This window comes from Vicugna pacos, chromosome 13 (genome assembly GCF_048564905.1).
Source record: "Vicugna pacos chromosome 13, VicPac4, whole genome shotgun sequence".
NCBI lineage: Eukaryota > Metazoa > Chordata > Mammalia > Artiodactyla > Camelidae > Vicugna > Vicugna pacos.
Window position 1 is genome coordinate 14,353,310 of NC_132999.1, and position 19,683 is coordinate 14,372,992.

The window sequence follows — 19,683 nt, forward strand, 5'->3', positions numbered from 1 at the left end:
ATGTTTATATATCAAATGGCTCAATATCATGAAGATGTCAAATTAATACATAAACCTAAGCAATTGCAGTGAAAATGCCAAACTGATTCTAAAATTTAATATAAGAGCAAAGAGTTAGCCAAAGCAAAATAATCCTAATGAAATAAGATGGTGGGACTTCATTTAGCATTGATATTAAGACTTATAATAAAGCCATACTAACTAAAACTGTAAGGCACTAACACAGAAATCAACACATAGCAATGGAGCAAAATAAATATTCCAGAACAAAATATATAATGAAATGTAATGTGTTACAAAAATCGCATTGCAAATCAGTAGAGGACAGAATAGGGTATTCAGTAAGTGGGGCTGGGGCTATCTATAAGGAACAAAATAGATTTCAATTACTGCTCCATAGAATATACAAAATATATTCTTTGTATGACTCTGTAAAGGGTCAACTTGGCTAAACTAAACTGTTTCCTAGAATCCCTTTCTCTGTAGATTTTTGATGGTTAGGTTTTACCACCAGAGAAATTTGTTTGAAATTGGAATGGAGTGAGAGAACAGTGGCCATGTTTACTCTCTGAAGATTAATGTAGACCAGGCCCTCTTGCAGCTCAAGCACATGTTTGCAAGCTGCTGGCTGGCTTTGTTGGCATAGAAGAGTAGCTGAGTTCCGAAATTCCTTGAGCTCCAACGGGATGGAGCACCACATCTGGGTCACGTGCCCTTGTAGCTCTGTAACAGGAGTGGCAGCCAGCATCTCCTTCAGGTCATCCCTGGTTACAAGATTGGTGGCTTGGAGATTGGGAGAAGCCAATGTTGCCTAGTGACAAACAAAGGTAGGTTCCAGCTTGTTCCACACAGTTCCAGTTTCACCTGCTCTCTGCATTTCACATCTATCATTCCTTCCCTACTGTCTGTCCTGTGACTTGAGGCTCAACACCAGATGCAGAAGAAACAGCAGAAACAAGACTGTTTTACCAAATTCCACAGTGACAGATGGTCAAGTCTCTAAAGAAATCCCTTATTCTATGTCATTCTTAGTGGTTCTGTTTCTCTGATTGTACCTACTGATATACCACTTTAATGTGACAGAAAAAGTATAATATGAGTATACAGGGTAATATGGGGGATATTTTTGTGACTTCAAGAAAGAAACTTTTAAAACTATTTTATTTATTCATTATTGTATCATTAAATTTTTTTTTAATTGGCAGGGGGAGGTAATTGGGTTTTGTTTTATTTTTAGAGGAGGTACTGGGGACTGAACCCAGGACCTTAAGCACGCTAAGCATGCACTCTACCACTTTAGCTATACCCTCCTCCCAAGAAAGAAACTTTTTTAAGCAAGACACAAAACCATAAAAAAGACATTGGCAAATTCAATAACATCATTTTTAAACTTCTGTTTGTCAAAAGAGACCATCTTGAAATGAAAAGGCAAGTCCCAGACTTTGAAAAAGATATTTGCAAATCTCAAACTCCCAACTGCAGATAAAACAGATAAACAGAAAGTTCATACTATCTAGCACAGGAAACTATATTCAATATCTTGTAGTAACTTATGATGAAAAAGAATATGAAAACAAATATATGTGTTCATGTATGACTGAAGCATTGTGCTCTACACCAGAAATTGACACATTGTAAACTGACTATACACATCAATAAAACTATATATTTAAAAAAAGATATTTGCAACATATGCCTGAGAAGGGATTATTATCCAGAATATTTAAAAAAAACCCCAAAACACTCCTACATATCAACCCAATAAAAAATGAGAAAAGGATATAAATGGGAAATTTACTAAGGGTGATCTCAAACAACCAATAAATCAATTAAAAGCACTGAGTTAGCTCAGTGATAGGAAAATGCCAATTAAAAGTAAAATAAAATACTTGTCACACCTAACGTTGGCAAAAATTAAGAACTCTGACAATATCAAGTGTTGATCAAAGTGTGAATAAAAGCCAGCACTTATAGACTGTTGGTAATATGTGAATCCATAAATCCATCTTGAAGAAAAATTTGGCAGTAACTGATATAGTCGAAGATGTAAATACCCTAACCTAGTAAATCTATTCCTAAGTTTATACCCTAAGTAAACTCATGCTTGTGTACACATGGGGGTATATATTAAAAAAAAAAAAGTGAGCTCTCAAATGGATTATTTATATAACACCAAAAAGCTAATTTTACCTTAGCAAGAGATAGATAAATATATTGTGTTAAATTTATATAAAGCTATTCAATAGTGAAGATGAATGAACCCAAGTTGCATGAATCAACATGGAGGAATTTCATGAACATAGTGTGGGATGGATAAAACTACAGAAGAGTACCTGAAGAATAATGTCATGCAAATATAAGTAAATTCACATAAAACATTACCTATGTACTATAATTTACGGAGATTACATTGGTTAAAAAAATGTAAATGCATGGGAGTGATAAACACCAAATTCAACATAGTGATTATCTTGGTGGGGAGGAAATGGATTGTGTGTAAGATGGAGGAGATTCTGGGCAGGGAGGTCAGCACAGGGATCGTCAATTCTATAGGAATGTTCAGTTTCTTAAGCTGAAAGCATCTCTGCAGAAGCTAAAGATGGAGCCCTTAGCCTGAGGCTCCATAAGAGTCTGAAACACACACCACAGTACTGGTCAATGGATGGATCTGCTGCGTCTGCCACAGCTGAGGAGCCACTGAAACAAAAAGCTGCCCCCAGGCTGCCAGCTTCAGAGCCCCACAGCCAGAAGCACCTGTATGATACATTAACATGTATTTGCGGTGCCACAGTCAGGGAGCATTGAATCAGGAAGCTGCCACCACAGCCATTGACTCTAAAACCATGAAGCATCTGCAACAATCTGCTCCAGCTAATGGCTGTCCTGAACCCTCCCTCTTTCCCCACGTAACTCATTTCCGAATCAGAGCTTCACACGGATGCTCTCAATTGGTGTAGCCTAATTCACCTATCTGTATTCTGCCTGAAAGAAAAACTACAAAATACAGGTTTGCTCTTTTCTTCTTTAGAAAAATGAGGATAATAATGAGGAACATTTATGAAAAGAGGGTGTTCAAAACAGTTTAAGCACAACTGACAGGTGCCATTAAAGTGAGAGACAGGGAAATTTCAACTTTGCACCTGTATCCTTCTACACTGTTTATTCATTTTTTGTTTTGTTTTGTTTTTGTTTTTTACCATGGGCATATGTTTTGCTTTTTTTTTTTTTAAATCACGTGACAGGAACTGCCGGTTGCCTTTCAATATGTAGCTGACCTCCCTCCTAATTAACAAATAGAGAAACCAGCCAATGAGATATAGCCAAAAATCTGTGTGCAAATTCCAAGAAGTCTCCTTGAAGGAAAGAATGGGCCCTTCTTGGTTTTTAATCTCTATTTGCTGGAATGCAAACATAACCAGTGATGTGATCAGCCACTTGAAATCACAGACAATACACTAAAAATGATAAAAACAGCAAAAGAGAAAGAACTTAGATCTCTTTTGAAAGTGGAGCTAAGCTTTGGACTAACTATAGATATGTTTACATGTGGGTAAAATAAATGCCTATTTTATTTAAGCCCCTTTGGTGGCTGGAGTGGATGGTGGGAAGGGAAATCAGGTCTTTGTTATTGGCAGCCTAACCTGATCCTAACTGATATAGAAAGTAGTATCATTATTTTAAAATCTACCTAAAAATTAACCCTAAGAACAACTAAATAGACAAATATTTGAAACCTTGCAATTAAGAGCCTCACCCTCTTATAAATCCCTAAAGCAAAATGCCATAGGAATTTGCTTAATATTTTGGAGGAGTTGATCAGAACACAACCTTCACACTTCTCCAAACAGTTACATTGCCTTCTTTCTAACCTGTCAGGTTTCTCAATATTATTCTTACAAATTAACTGAATCTAAAACTGAATCCACAAGTTAAAAGATTCTGTCAAATGTTAACTATGGTACATAGGTTATTTTTTGGTTCTTAATTTTACTTCCCGCCTAGTATAGTTATAAGTTAATTTTATTGTTATATTTTAGCTATTTTATATGTATTTTAATAGCTAATTATACACAATTAATTAATTACACACAATCAATACTAATTATACATAATAAATTAATTAATTTTTTAAATTAGTGTAAACCTACCCTGTGCTGGGCACTGTGTTAGGTGCTGCAGATACAACAATGGGTATTATAGTCCAGTCCACAGGATGAGCTCACACTTTAATGGGGAAGATGGGCACATAAATCTTTAGCATACACTGTGATAAATGCTACAGCACACCGTTATTGGGTTACTAAAGTACCAATTGCAGTGTCACATCCTACTAATAGTGAATTAACTTTTAGTGCTCTCACTCTGACTTCCAGCTCTTTAAAAATAAAAATCTTAAGTGTATGCTTATCTAATGTTCCCTATATAATAACTATTTAGCCTGGTACTGAGCCCTAGATATGCTACCATTTTAGATGAACAATTTATAGTCAATGTTCTTAAAATATAAAAGTTACAAATTCTATTCCTACCTTTGAAGTAGAACAACTTTTACCTAGATTTTTAATCATCAAACGTATCTCTAATACCCGGGTAAAATAACATTTAAAAATATACATTGTAAGTATCAGACATCACAAAGTTTCTACTCATTGCCTGAATTTAAAGTAAATCCTGTAGGTTAGCTACAAATAATTGCCTTTTCCTCTTTATCTATAACTGTCTTGTAAATAATGAACTCACATTTTACTAGAATGCTTTCTAAGCCATTAACCTTTAGTTTGTGGATGAAAATATGCTACGAGACAGATTCAAATCTTCCTGAAAAAGAAATCATTTCACACGTAATGTTTTTGCTTTGCTTACAAGGATTATCATTTCATTGCTACACAAAGTAACTTTTGCATCTGAAAGAAGATGGTCTCAGTAGTGTATTACAGTATTTGGGGGGATATCAAAGTCTTTAGTCTTTGAACCAATATCAAGCCTAACATTTTTTTTATGCAGTGTGAGAAAAATAATCACACAACAACTAGGAAATTTGGCAGGCCATTATGAGAATTAACACGGTACTGAGGAAGCTGAAGTACCTTAATAAGACTTAATGTGTAAGCACAGTCACGCCTGACCATAAGCACAGCCATATATCTCTTATTCAGTAAGCCAGCAAGATGTATTATTTTTTAAAAGGCCAGATGCTTGGGGGCAAAATAAATGGCGTGCATGAAAGGGGTAAGCAACCAGATACAATCACATAATGAAAAAAGTTTAGGGAGAGAAGTGGAACGTGGATTGTGCAGCTATCAATAAAAGCAAAATATTGACATACTAGTTCTTCAGGAGGCACTGGGGAGATTTCAGGAAGAGTGGTTGGCTGAGGAAGCCTGGATCTCAGGAGACACAAAGCAGCTGCATGCTAAATGCATCATAGTTGATGAAGTATACCCTCAGGTAATCTAGCAAATAATGAATTACAGTCATCTAATGGAAGCTAAAAATAAGAAACCAACCCAATTTCCCCTTCTTTCCCACTGAGCCCAATGCTGGTAGCATTCTATAAAACGAAAGAGCTGCACTACTTAGAATGCCTTTCAGTGCTCAGAAAAATCCTACTGTAATAGGTATTACATATTTGTGTGACTTTAAATATCATTAAAGCAGTTACCATATGTGTTAAGAGTTTTAAAACTGAGCAGTGTTATCCAACAATGTTGAAACAAAAATATAAGACATATAAGTAGTTCTCTTTCTGGTATATTCACTTGTAAGATTTGGGATAGAGTATATTATTAGGCAACACTGTTTATGAAAGCAACCTGTTGAGCATTCATTATATATACTATTTATGTGGTTGGCTTACTTACAACATGCATGCATTCAAAGTTCATTTATTGTGCTCCTATGTCAGATATTACGCTATATTCTGTGGAGGAGTGAAGTAGTGAGATGTGAGCCCTGTTAGGAGCTTATTGCTTCATGGAAGAGATTATATAACAAACAAGATTACAATTCTGAATATGATAAATGACAACAGAAAGTTATCGTAAAAGTTCTATGGTGGTTCAGACGATGAGGAAAGGACGAATAACGTTTATTCATTCACTTGACAAACATTTCAGGTAATCTTCTAGGCATTGAGGACAGACTGGTCAACAAGACAGACAAAGACCAAGCCCTTCTGTACTTTTTCAAATGTTTACACACTTTATCTTCATGAGAATTTGGTAAGGCAAGTATTATTCTAAGATGGAGACTGTTTTACTGTTTGGAATATAAATAATGGCCTCCCAGTAGTGCTGAAGGCGTACGACTTGTAATAGCAGGAAATTGAGTCTCCCTACGCCCATCCTCCCTAGACCATCACCCATAGGGCTAACATGTATCAAAGGATCAGCCCTATCTGTTTTCATTTTTGACTGGGGATAGAATTGAAAAGCTCCTAGTTAAGGAGGGGGTTCTCTAGGGCTGATATCAGATGTTACTGCACAGAACTATTCCACAACTCTACATCCTCAAGGTGACTGAGGAAACTAGATATGAATTTAACAGTGGTTTAAATTAAAATATTTTTTTAAAAGAACCAAACAAAAAGCAATAGAACGGCATCTCAGTTACATCCTGGGCATCTGAATACTGCATCCTAGTCTTCAATAAGCAATGCTTACACTGCTCGCAAATGACATGTGTTTTTGTTCTGAATGATAACACTGTGGTATTGGAATTATCAAAATTGATCTAATTATGTGCATTATATTAGATTTTTTAAAAAGCAGAATAGACTATTAGATTATAGGAACATTTTCAGCAATAAGAATTAAATCACAATTTATTTTCTGGTTAGTTCAGGGAAGCAAGTTAATCAGAATACTTAACTCCATAATCATTCTGGGTAGACCAGTAGCAGTTTATAAATTTAAAAATCTATTAATATTGATAATAATACGTCCCCAAATTCCTCAAATCCCTTCAGACTGAAAATGACATCTTCCTCACAACATCTCTTTAGGGGCACAAACATTAGTGATTAATATTTGGTATTACCTCTGATTATCACAGTAACCTTAAAATGTTATTTCCATTTCAAAGATGAGGAAACTAAGGCTCTATAAGTAAGAATATTTGAAACCATAATTCAAATGAAGTTAAGAAAATCATTTCATATACCAATAGTTCTCAACTAAGCTAGGCCTCAAAAATCACCTGTGCACTTTCCAAAAATACAAATACCTGGTGCCTTGGTGAGAATCGTGAATCAGAGTCTCTATGACAGAGTCTCTGTTATTATTTTTTAAAATCTTTACTGATAAATCTGACCTAGCTTAATGGAGCACATCTGTCAAATGGCAAATTGAATGCAAGATGCTCCAGTATCTAAATAAAATAGAAGCTAAAAAAAAATGGGAAGACTTAAAGTGGAAGAGTCATTTGTTTCTCTGAGCATGAAAGAAATAATGAGAGAAGCAGTGCTCATGGTTTACATAATTGGGCTTTAGATTGTCACCAACACAACTTTCCCTGATGCCAATCCTTTCAAGATGAATGTGGTAAGATTACTTGTCTCTTCTAATTAAGAGCAAGTGAACACAGAAAGAACTACCATCTCCTTAATTCCAAATTCTGATTTCTCCTCTTTACTAGATTAAGGGCCAAGGCCTAGGTCAATGAATTTGTAAACTGCTACTCCTGCACCTACGCTCTGGCTAGAAAGACATAGCATGGCAGATTGACTGGTACAGCCAAGCACATATGCAACCTAATAATTCTTCCTGAATCCTACCAGTCAATCAGATTTGGCACAGAAGATGAACGTTATTTGGCCTTGTAGATCGTTCATTCACTCATTTATTCATTTACTGAGCCAACGCTGAATGTCCACTATTGTTTTAGAAATAGTGCTGATACTGGAAATGTGATGATGAATAAGTCATGCACCCTGCAAACAGCAAATGGCAGAAGAGCCCCTTCTACACATGCCTGGCTTCCATTTCCAAGGTGTTTTTATAGCACTCGTGTGCCATGTGTCATAGCTCTTCATTCAAAGATGTTTAAAACACATTTGCCTAAGTCTTACAACTTGTTCAGTGATGCTTTTTATCATCTTAATTCTCAGAACAAACCTCTAAAGTAACTACGATTATTATTTGTATTTTACAGAGGAGGGAACTAGGATTTAGAGAGGATGAATAAATTGCTAAAGGCCACACAGATAGCAAGTGATAAAGATTTGAACCCAGGTCCACCTGAATTTCAAAACTCATGCTTTTAAGCACTAAACTCGCTTATTTGACATCTTTGAGGATAAGATCATTAACATTTCAGATCTGGAAAGAGTCCAACAGAGAGATTTCATCTTCATAAAGTAGGAATAATATTGTTTTTTAGTAAATGAGAGAAGAAAGGAAGAAAAGGAGGGAGGGAGGATAGGAGAAAAATGGATATAAGGAAATTGAGGTCAGGAGTTCACTACAAAGTCCACTGGAAGTACATACTCCCACACACCTCCATTCATATAACACTTTGGCCTTGCCCAGTTGCAAATGTATTAAGGAATTATCAACACTTCCTTCTTCCTGTTCTACAAAATCTAATTACAAGAAGAGATTTGCTATCTTCTCCAACCCACTCCCTCTTCAGGTCCTTCCCATTCATCAGCTATGATATCATATCCAGCTGCATCTCTAGACCCCCTAAAATTGGTTGGTTAGTTTATTGGTTTGGTTGGTTCATTTGCCTTCTAAATGTGATTAAATTTAGTTATCCTCTCAGTTAAACAAAACTTAAGCTTTTGGTGGTCTCCAGTGGCCCAGAAGACCACAATTAATACTATCTCTGTCATGGCTATGGTCAATTTCTAATAAATATGCTAGAGAAATTAACATATATAAAGTTAGTAAACAGAAACTTCAACTAAATAGAGTGGAGAGACCAGAAGGGGGAGTTCCCATACCCTGGGACAATAGCAGAGCCAACGGGATTCTTCTTTCCGGGCAAGGACTCAGCCAATGAAAAGCCATGTATGTACTCTTTGTTCACTATAGTCATCCCAACTTTCTGTTCCCCCTTTTAAAAGACTTCTGCTTCCGTTGTCCTGCAGATGCTTGCACTTGGCTCATCCTGGTTACAGATCCCAAAATGCAATTCTCTGCTGATCCCAAATAAACCCATCTTTCCTGAAGAAATATCTGGTAGTCTATTGTTTCAGGTCAACACATATTTAAGTAGACCCGGGCACTATTTTTGCCAGTAAGGTCGTTTGCTTGTATTTGGCCAGTAAGAGTTCTTAGCTAAGGTTCTAGGAAGGAGTGCAGAAGGAATAGCGTAAAGGGCAGCGAGAAGGAAGGAAGATGCGTACACTCCCCATAAGTGCTGAGCACCCTGCAAGGCAAAGCAAATGCTAATCAGACTTAAGACAAGAACTTAAAAAGCTGCCTTTAGATCTGTTTGTCAGTGGTGAGAATTAAACTTATTTTCTTTTGTCAAAAGTGAAAATGTGTTCATGCCAAAAACAATTTCAGTGTGAAAAGAGATAAAAAGAAGCTGTATTCTTGTATGATTATGAGGGGAAAAAAGACTCCACTCTCAACTCTTTGCATAAAGCAAAATTATAATGGGGGAGTTGTTTAGAGTTCTGAACGTAGTGCCTAGAACACTGTGGGTGCTCGGTAAATATCTGAAGAATAAGTCAGTGAATGAAAAGAAGTATCAGGAAAAAATTGATTGCTGTGCCTTAAAATGCCAGAAGAAATTGTATCAGAGAATTTCTAAGAATTCATTTCATTGTGCCTTCAATTAATGAGTTGAAAACAAAAAACCAAGTGACCTTTGGGAAAGAAAACACTTATCTGAAACCGAAAATATTTGCAAATAATAAATCTAGTTCATTTTTTAATGAAACTGATTTGTAACGTGAGTGGCTGAGAGGATGTGAATTCTCCTCCCTTGGGTATAAATGAGAAAACACCTTTACCTAATTCCATTTGTTTATTTCGGAAGGTCTTCTCCTTTACCTACTAAACAGTCACTTTTTCCAAAACACTATAGAGAAACTTATTGAGCCTTAATCAACTATTTAAAGAGTAGCTATTCTATTCTGGCTTTGTAATTACCAATTACATTATTTTTTCCTCAAGTAGAAGAAACACTTCTGGACTTATTTTGATTGATTTTCATCAGGCGGCTCTCTAGCATCCTTAAGTAGCATCTTTTATAAAAGCGTTTTAGTTTTGCTTAGTTTATGCTGATAATAACATTTACATTTTTGGTTATTAATAGATTCAAATGTCTCCTTCGTGTTTGAAAACAAAGACATAATAAAAAAGGAAAATATTAATTAATTCTGCTTTGTGCAGTTTGAAAACCAAATCCCAGTTAAACATCATTTGCAAGAAAAGTGAATGTTATTCAAAGGCTACAAGAGTCAAAATTGCCTATGCTCGTTTAACCTAGTTTTCCACATTATAAATAACAAATATTATAAATATTTACATGCTCTCCTTCAGTGAATCCCGTTTTCCTTCTTATCTGTGCATGATAAAACAAGAAAAATGTGGCACTGATTTCATTCCTTGATTCGGAGGAGAAATTAAAAATCTACCCTTCTTTGGAGAGAAGCAGAATGTGACTTTTCAGTACTATATCCAATTTCGGCATTTTTTGTGAAGTAACTGGAGTTCCTGGAGCACATCCAGAAAAGGAGGATTGGGGTGGGGGGAGGGGGGCGGAGAGAGCACAAACATGAGGTGAAACTTCCAAGTACTCCTCTAAAGCTTGGCATATCCAAGGCAGGGCTTGAAAGGGTGACAAAGGAGAGAGAGCTGATTTCTTCTCTTCAACTAGACATCCATCTAAATCACAGAGGAATCTTGGAACAGCAGCATGACTGACATACAGCCCTTTCTAGATAGTTCTGGTGAGTTGGAGAACTTATGACCACGTCAAGGCAGGTCTGCTGACGCACAGCAGTCTTCACTAGGTGGCCATGTGGGTTCCCTAACTGTTACAAAATTTCTTAAACCTTGTCCTTTAGAAATGGTTGAATTGCAGATCCTGAAGAGCAGGGGTTTCTCACTCATGAGGATACATGATAAAACCTCCTCTGGAATGTTCTATCAGTCTGCCAATACCTGTCTGGTGTCGCATCTATTCCCTCAAGATTCTGAGGCAGCTCCCTGGGGTGCTTGTGAGCCACATACAGAGAACGGACAAGAGAAGAGAATAGGGTAGGTAAGGGGTTGTGCTAATTTTACTTCCTTCCTTTGTTAATAATTACATTTGTTTCTTAGGATTGGACTATCTCTTTGGTCCAAGTCCCTGAGAACAGACCTTTAGCACCTTTTCTGCATGATACAATGCATTAGGTCACATGTCTACAGGGTCAGAATTCTTGCATGCGATACTACTGGTGCCCTGAAGGAACCTTCCCAGCTGTGTGTCCACAGGTCAGCAGTGTCACAAGCTACACCTTCTTTGCACCTTACTAAATGACTACCTGATCTCACAGTGGTGACTTCACCCTTATTATTTCTTATTTCCAATATGGTATATCGCCAGGATAATCATAATCTCCACAACTTCCACAAAATACTTATTCCTGGATCTCCCCTTTTCCCCCTATATTTTTTGCCATGCATTCTCTACATGCCTCTGATTGCTCCTTAAATATGGCATTTTCCAGTATTCTATTCTTAACCATCTCCAATATTATTTCTTCATCTGCTATCTCTCTTGAAAGTTCTTAATCCAATTTACCTAACTCCCTGGTGTTTTTCCCACCCAAATACTATATCAGACAGTCAAACAACATGCTCCAACACGTGAAAACTTTCCCCAAATCAAACTTATCTTTTTGTAAATTTTCTCCATCTGGTTCTTTTACCTGCATCCCTCACTAAATTGTCATATCGTTGTCCACCTAACACAGGCACTGTTAGATCTTCTGCCTCACTCATTCCTCACATTTGAGGCCACGGTATCCTATTGATGTTATCGCCTACATTTCCCTCACTCTTCACTGTCAAGTCTCTATCACAGACTAGAAACTTATCTTCTCTCTGATGACACTAGTGAGTTCCTTCATCCTGTGCCTCCCAGTCTCTGGACCACATTGGTCTCTAGCTGGGGGTGATATCTACTCCCTGTCTAATGCAGCTCTTCTTGATGAAGTTTTATGGCAGAATTACTTGTGTGATAATCCTATCAATCGTACCACTTTGCCCTCTCCTTCTGGGAGCACATGTTCCTCTAGGAGTCAGTGTTATGAGAAGAGTTTCCCTGCTGTACCAGAATGACTGCTCCTTTGCCACATTTAGCCCTGGTGCTGAGTCTACCCCTCACCTTACACTTAGGAGTTGTTTCTGTCCAGGATCTTGGTGACTCTCCTGCCTTCATACTTCCTGAGAGTCTGAACCATGAGCCATCCCCTCTCCCTCCCGCCACCCTGAACTCCCATCCCCTCCCTGGGCTTCTCAGCTGTATCTGTAGTGGACTCTCATTGTGGATGACTTTATGGAGTTCTTACTAGGCTCCTGAGACCCAGACCAATCAGGGAATGTGGCTGGACGTCTGTTTTTGTCCCTGATAATCCTCCCGCAGTTAAGGCAGTTAAGGAGACGGCCTGCCCAGAGCAGCTGGAGAGCTTCCAGCAGGGTGTTCCCTGATTCCACTTGTTGGCACAATAGGGAGGATCCCAGTCCTGACCAGACACACGCTGTTACACACAGTTTCCCTAAAGCTCTGAGATCACGAAAAGGAAGTTAATTCAGAAATCTAATTCCCAAGTCATCTTTAGTCTGTGGTCCCCTCTCCCATTTCCTGGCCTAATTCTACACATGTGAGGCCCTGTCCCGGCCCTGCCTAATACTCCAGGGCACTGCAGTAGCTGTAAGCATATTACATCTCATTAAAATTCAGGCCCAAGACTAAGAGGAATCCAGAGAGAAATAGGAATTCCTTCTCCAGTTGTTCTGAGAAATGCCTTTCCTAAATGAGGAACACCCCAAATACTTATCCTCTTTGAGGGGACAGAGGATCCCTAGAGGTGTAAATGAATCCAAAGGACAACCTATCAGAATACAGAACAGCTCAAGAAAAACTTAACCTCCGTCCAAGACACTAACATACGTGTAACAGAATCACAGTTTCCCTTCCAAAAGTGCCCATAGGCTGTGGATGAAGCCCAAGCTCCAAAACAAGGCAAAAAAGACCCTAAGCAATGACAGAAACCAGATATTCTCGCCTTATATTCTGCCTTTCCACCTGAGCCCCCTTCCAAGCTTTGCTCAGTCTACACTTCTCCATGCTTATCTACCTGCCACTCCCCAAGCACAAGCCATGCTTTCTGACTCGCTGCCTGGGTATATTCCACTTTTGACACCTGAGGAGCCCTGCCATGTTCTTTCTATGGTAGGAAAACACGTGTCATTTCTTTTCCCAACATCTCTTTGTTCTCTAGGTTTCCACAGCCCTTAAGGGAGCTCCAGGTAGTATCTATTAAATTCTGTTTTAATTGCTTGTGTGCACTATTAGATTCTGCCTGGTATGTGGCTCATATCAATACATGCTTTATGAAAAAATGATTGACTCTTTCTGGTATTTTCTTTCCCAGAAGATTCCAATGTTCCCTTTGATGTTACTCTCAGGTCCAAAAAGTTACTAATTCTTCTGCCCTGATGGTTTGAGGCTTAAAGAACAGCTTTCTTCCTTCACAGAGATGGTAAAGGCCTGGCAAAAGGTGTATTTACCCTTATCGTGGCAGACATCACAAATCAATGACAAATTAATTTCCCTGAACCAAGGGCTGTGTCCTGGGCTCTCCGGAAGCAGACACTGAGACAGACAAAGTGTGGGTCCAGGATATTCATTGTGGAGCAACACCATGGAAGACAGAGGGAGGAATCAGGATCAGACGGTGGAGAAATGGAGCTCTGATGCAAGCTTGACAAGCCTCAGACTACAAGCATCAGAGTTGTTGTGCCAAAAATGGCTAGATCTCCATCTCCTTACTACAATTGATCATTGCAGGCGTGCTGCCTTGGGAAGGGCATGGCTGTGGTTGAAACGATTCTCTGCAGCTGAGGCAGACTGCTCTCCCAGCAGCTGGGGCAGCATCCTTCCTGAAGAGTGATCTGGATGGTGTGCCTCCTGTCCCCGACACCCACGAGTGGCTCTGGCCTGCTTCTCTGTATAGCATTCTGAATAGATCAGTGGGTGAGAGCTGGCAGGAAAAATCAATCATTATGCTTCCTCCGCCCTCAAAATTTTAGACCCCAATCTCTGAGGTATTTTCCTTGTTCAACTTTCAAAAATGTATCTCTTTTCCAGAGTTTCTGAGCTAGGAACCAAACAACTATGTTTAAAATTCATAAGTGCTGTTAACATTGAAACAGCAATTTCAGCAGTTTTAACATTTTTAATTAAGTCTTTTCTACCAGGCAGGAACTGAGACAGCTCCTTCGGTCCTCTGTATCTAGGAGATTTCAGGGAAAATTACCCCTTATTCTCTAATATAAGTTCTACTCCCTTTTTCTCTTGCTCCCTACCTTTCCCTCCTCCCTGTTTCCTTTCTCCTTTTCCTCGTCCCTCCCTCTCTCTGGCTTTATCCCCTGTTTATCTTTTTCATATTTCTACTTCTCCTTGCCTTACTTCTCTCTCCTTCAGAAGTTTTTTGTCAAAATTAATCAAACTTGACCGTGGAGGGGTTGATGTTCTGATCCATATCTTTGTCCTAGAAAATATTCTGCAGACATAACTTCAAATATTATGAAGGAAGCGAGGAGGACGAGAAAACAGTAAAAGGAAAGCTTGACTTTGTCCTTCTTCATTTTATTTGGATTTTAGACTCGAAAATATATTGCACAGCCTGAAATTCCACAAGCACATCAAAGAGCTCTTGGTACCGAGGGATATGTTACAAACTGTCCTTGACAGATGATAACCACTTCCATCCTGGCCAGTGGTGACATCCGGTTAATGGGCTTCCTTATCCCTATAAAAGGAATTAGGGACTTTGGTGAGTACATTTACCTGAACAAGTGCAGATGTGTGTAGCCTAACAGTGCTTTCCGTAGTTGTCACAGTAAATTCCAGTTTAAATGTCAGTTTCTACTGAGATGGAGTTGAAAATACTTGCAGTGCTGAATCACACTTAAAAAATTTCCGGGTTTATGGTTGCATTTAACTACGACACATCAGTTAGTCGTTTCCTCTTGTCTCCATGACAGGAGGGACGCAGGTCAGCCTTCTGTTTATTCTTATTTGTATGAAATGCTAGCTTTTTTTTTAAGTTCAGTTTTATTACACAATATTGTGATTAAGAATTTTCTTACAGCTAGTGGTAATATTATTGGTATGAGTAAATTATGTGTGCCTGGGTTGAACAGTAAGTATGTGCATTTCTCCAGGTACATGGACTTTTGAGAGAGCAGGTCCCAAGGAAAGCATCTGATTTTTGCTTATTAAAGATGAAGGATAAAGTGAAGATGGAAGAAAAATAAAGAAATAGATAGTTTTACATAACAAACAACTTGGAAGTACACTTATGGGAATAAAACGGTCTAGGACCTGGCAGAGAGAAAGAGTAGAAAAGGAAGAATAATTTGAACAGTTACCATAAGAAATGGAATTTGGCAAGAGGGAAGTGTCTATAAAGGATTTTTAGGAATATTTGCTGCAATCCATTTTTGGCCCAGGAGCCAAATCCAACCTGCTACTTAGTTTTTTTTTTTTTTAAGCCAGTAAATTAAAAATGGCTTTTATATTTTTAAGTAGTTGGAAAAGCTCAGAAAAAGAATAATATCTTGTGTACATGAAAATTGTGAATTTCAGATTTCAGTGTTCATAAGTAGTTTTATTGGAACACAGCCAAGCTCATTTGTCATAAACGGTCTTATGGCTGCTTTTGCACTACAGACAACCAGATCACATGATCTACAAAACCTAAAATGTTTATTGTCTGGTCCTTTAAAGAAAAAGTTTGCCCACCACAGCCTAAAAACAACTGCTAGTTCTTACAGATCTGCAGGCTGACTGAGGCAGCCCTGCTGATCTGGGATGGACTCAGCGAGGCAGCTCTGCCTCATCCACCAAAGCCTGTTGGGTGGCTGAAGTGGCCCTGCTGCACTTGTGTTTATGCTGGGCCCAGGTGGAAGGGGAAGAAGCCACCTGGGAGAAGTCCTTCTCATGGTGAAAGCAGAGATACAAGAGGTCTAATGGGAATGTCACATTGGCCAAGCACAAAGTTAGAGTAAGGAAATACTCTGATGAGGCAAGACAAGGTTGCGGACTCGAGGCCAGTAATTCAAACTGCCACAAACACTCTTATCCAAGGACTCCCAAAAGTCTAATCCAATCATGGAATCAGACTCAAAGTTGCGAATCTTATGATCTACATCAGGTCCAAATGCAGGTTCTCTTAGTACAGAGACTTACAAAAAAAAAAAAAGTCTTTTCCCTCTTCCTCGTCCCCTACTCCCCACCCAAGGCACCCAATTCACAAATGGTGGGACAGGGACAGGCTAATCTTACAGCAGCCATTGCTCCAACAGCAGTACAGAAAACCTGACTGGTCAAACACTCTGAGTACCCTGCTTTGGAATATGAAATATTTACCCATTAGGTCCTGGTTCTGATCCTTGGGAGTATATCCCCAGTCTGTTGTTATCCACAGACTTTGGTTCAATTCTCTGTGAACTATTTCCCTATCCATCGTTCTCACTGTCCACTTCTCATGAAGGCTGTGGAAAACATCCCCCCCCTTTTTTTTTTTATTGCTGAGCAGTTTTCTCAGCCTTCTTCCTGCTTGTAGAAGTTTGAGGGCCCAAATCCCTTTGCAAATACTCAACAGGCTCAGTTTCTTTTAGCTGAAACTGGTTCTTCTTCAAAACTTCATGGATTATCTATATACTTGATGCAAGTCACTGCCATTTGTCAAAATCCACACTTGCAATTCCTTTTCAGACATGCCTCTCTCTCTCTATTTCATTACGTACTTTGGGCCCATCAGGCTTCCATGGGACCACAAGTTTTCTGGAATCCATTTCAGAGGTCTTAACAATGGTTTTGACTCTACTTCTCTAGTTTGGCCTATGGCACCAGGTTATACATAATGCTTTTACATTTGAATTTATCTTTATCTTTGAGTGCAATTTTAATTTGAGGATCTTCTATTGAGTCCAGAACTGGTGATAAGAAAACAGTTTTAATTTTCTAACTCTGCAATCTATATTCCCCCTAAATTCTCCTTGCAAATTATCTAATTCTTATCTGAGCTTATCTCTTTCATGTAGGGAAATTATCAAATGCAATTAAAAACAACCAGCCTACACTCTGAATATACTGCTTGGAAATCATCTTACCAGGTTTGTGAGTTCAGCAGTTACTTTACTTATTTTCTAAGTTACAGGAGGTTCTAGATTTACCCAGTGCTTCACTACTATGTCACAGAAGTAGTATCAGTTAACTATTGCCACACCAAAACCACTAAAAAATAACTCAGTGCCTAAAATAACAATGATTAATTCTCATGGAATAGCAGGCCAGCTGAAGTGATTCTGCTGATCCTTACTGGTCTGAATTGGACAACTCTGTTCCCAACTACGGTGTCTGTGGAAGACCTGGTCCATGTGTGTTCATTCTGGACCAAGCTAAAAAGACTTGTCTCATGGTGATTACAGATCACAAAAGGGCAAACGGAAACCCACAGGCTTTTTAAGGCCTTCAAGTGGCACACTGTCACTTCCACTCATTTATCATTGAACAAAACAAGTCATATGACAAAGACCAAAGCCAACAGGTTAAGAAAAATACTCCATTCATGATGAGGCAGTACATGGGTATGGATCCTGGGAGAAATGAAAAATTGGGGATCAGTCAAGTCACCATAAATATATCAATAGATGATATAAAGGTATTTGATAAAATCCAGAAATATTATCTAATACAAAAGCTTGGTGAAATATAAACAGAAAATATCAACAGCAATCTATTATTTATGAAAAGATTGCTATTGGGTTTCACCCTGCGACTTTTAGAGAATATAATAAGACCAAAAGAGAAGAAGAAAGAGAAGGAAAGGACAGAAGGAGGAGGAGGAGAATCCTAAATGTTTAACAAGATAGAAAACAAGAGATGAAACTATTTTCTTTTTTTCCTATAACATACATAATTACCTACTTTAAAAATGTAATAGAGTTTAATTTAAATAAATTAATAAGAGAATTTGATAAAGCAAATTGATACAAAATATATAGGTATAAAATAAATATATTTACATGTCTATATAAATATAAATTATATAAAATATATATTGATATAAAATAAATATACAAAAATTATTAGCTTTTCTTTTATCTAGCAATAATGGAATTAGAAGAATTATTTCATTTATAATAACAGAAAAATATTCTAAAACACTTGGGAATAAATTTAACCAAAGAGAAAACCATAAAATCTCACTAAAGGAGAGAAAATAAGATTTGAACAAATGGAAAAACATACAGTGTATTGACTGGGAAAAGTTAATATCAAAATATCAATCTAACAAAATTTCTATACAAGCAGAAGTCAATTTAAAGTGAAAGTCCAACAAATTTTGAAAGGAATTATATAAACTGTTTCAATATTTATGTAGAAGCATATAATGGCCAAAAAGAGCAAAGAAGGTAATGGAAAAAACAAGAAAGAATTAGGAGAAACTTGCCTCTAGTTATTAGCATATACTTTAAAGCTATCATATGTAAATTATTATGGTGTTAGAATTGAAATATATTAACATATAAGTGTTAAAGGGACAACAATAGAAAATAGAACAGAGGATATGAGATTTTAATATATAACAAAGAGTATAGTTCTAGTCAATAGAAAAATGAAAAACTGTTTAGTAAAGGAGACCAGCACCTATATGGGGAAAAATTGCATTGGGACTCCTGTCTTAGAACATATAACATACAAATCTTGTGTAAAAAACCCAAGATGTATTAAATATTTAAATGTTAAAAAAAACACAGAAACAACTACAAGGAAATCTTGGAAACAACACATACTTTTTAAATGTGTTTTGGTTGTGATAAACATATATAAAATAAAATCTGTCATTTTAACTATTTTTAAGTATACAATTCAATGGTATTGATTTCATTCATCATGTTGTGCAAGCATCACCAATATTCCAAAACTTTACCATCACCCAGAAACTCTTTACCCATTAAGTAGTAAATCCCTGTTCCTTCCTGTCTCCAGTCCCTGGTAATCTCTAGTTTTCTGACTCTATGAATTTATCTATTCTTGATATTCCATATAAGTGAAGTCATATCATATTTGTGCTTTTTGTTTCTGATTTATTCCACTTAGCATAATGTCTGCAGTGTTTACCCATATGGTAGCATGTATCAGAATTTCATTTCTTTTTAAAGCTGAATAATAGTCCCATTATTTTTTCAAAGAGAAGAAAATGCTAAGAGAACTAAAGATTTTAACGCTGATTTTTAAGCAGGTTTTGCAATTATGTCAACTATCTTACCTTCGAAACTCAGTTCAGAAATGTTAGACATTTCTGATCTATCCCCTCTTCTACCTTTCCTTGCAGCATTTAGTTTAAAGGAGTAAATGAGAGTTCTACAATTATCTCTGGAATTTTCTTCTAAGCTGCTGATGCCCATTCTGTAAATTTTGATGCTGTTTCTTTTGATTTTT

The 19,683-nt window shown here is 37.5% G+C and overlaps 1 long non-coding RNA gene across 3 annotated transcripts in view; it reads right to left on the minus strand.

Moving 5' to 3' along the window:
* Positions 1-19,683, minus strand: part of LOC116282813 (uncharacterized) — a 228,358-nt gene that overhangs the window by 57,110 nt on the left and 151,565 nt on the right. The window contains exon 3 of one of the 3 annotated variants that reach the window (XR_012079025.1): positions 14,817-14,980. The exons of the other annotated variants lie outside the window; for them this stretch is intronic. This is a non-coding gene — a long non-coding RNA (uncharacterized lncRNA). Of the gene's footprint in view, positions 1-14,816; positions 14,981-19,683 lie in introns of those variants that run through there. 3 annotated transcript variants of the gene reach the window in all.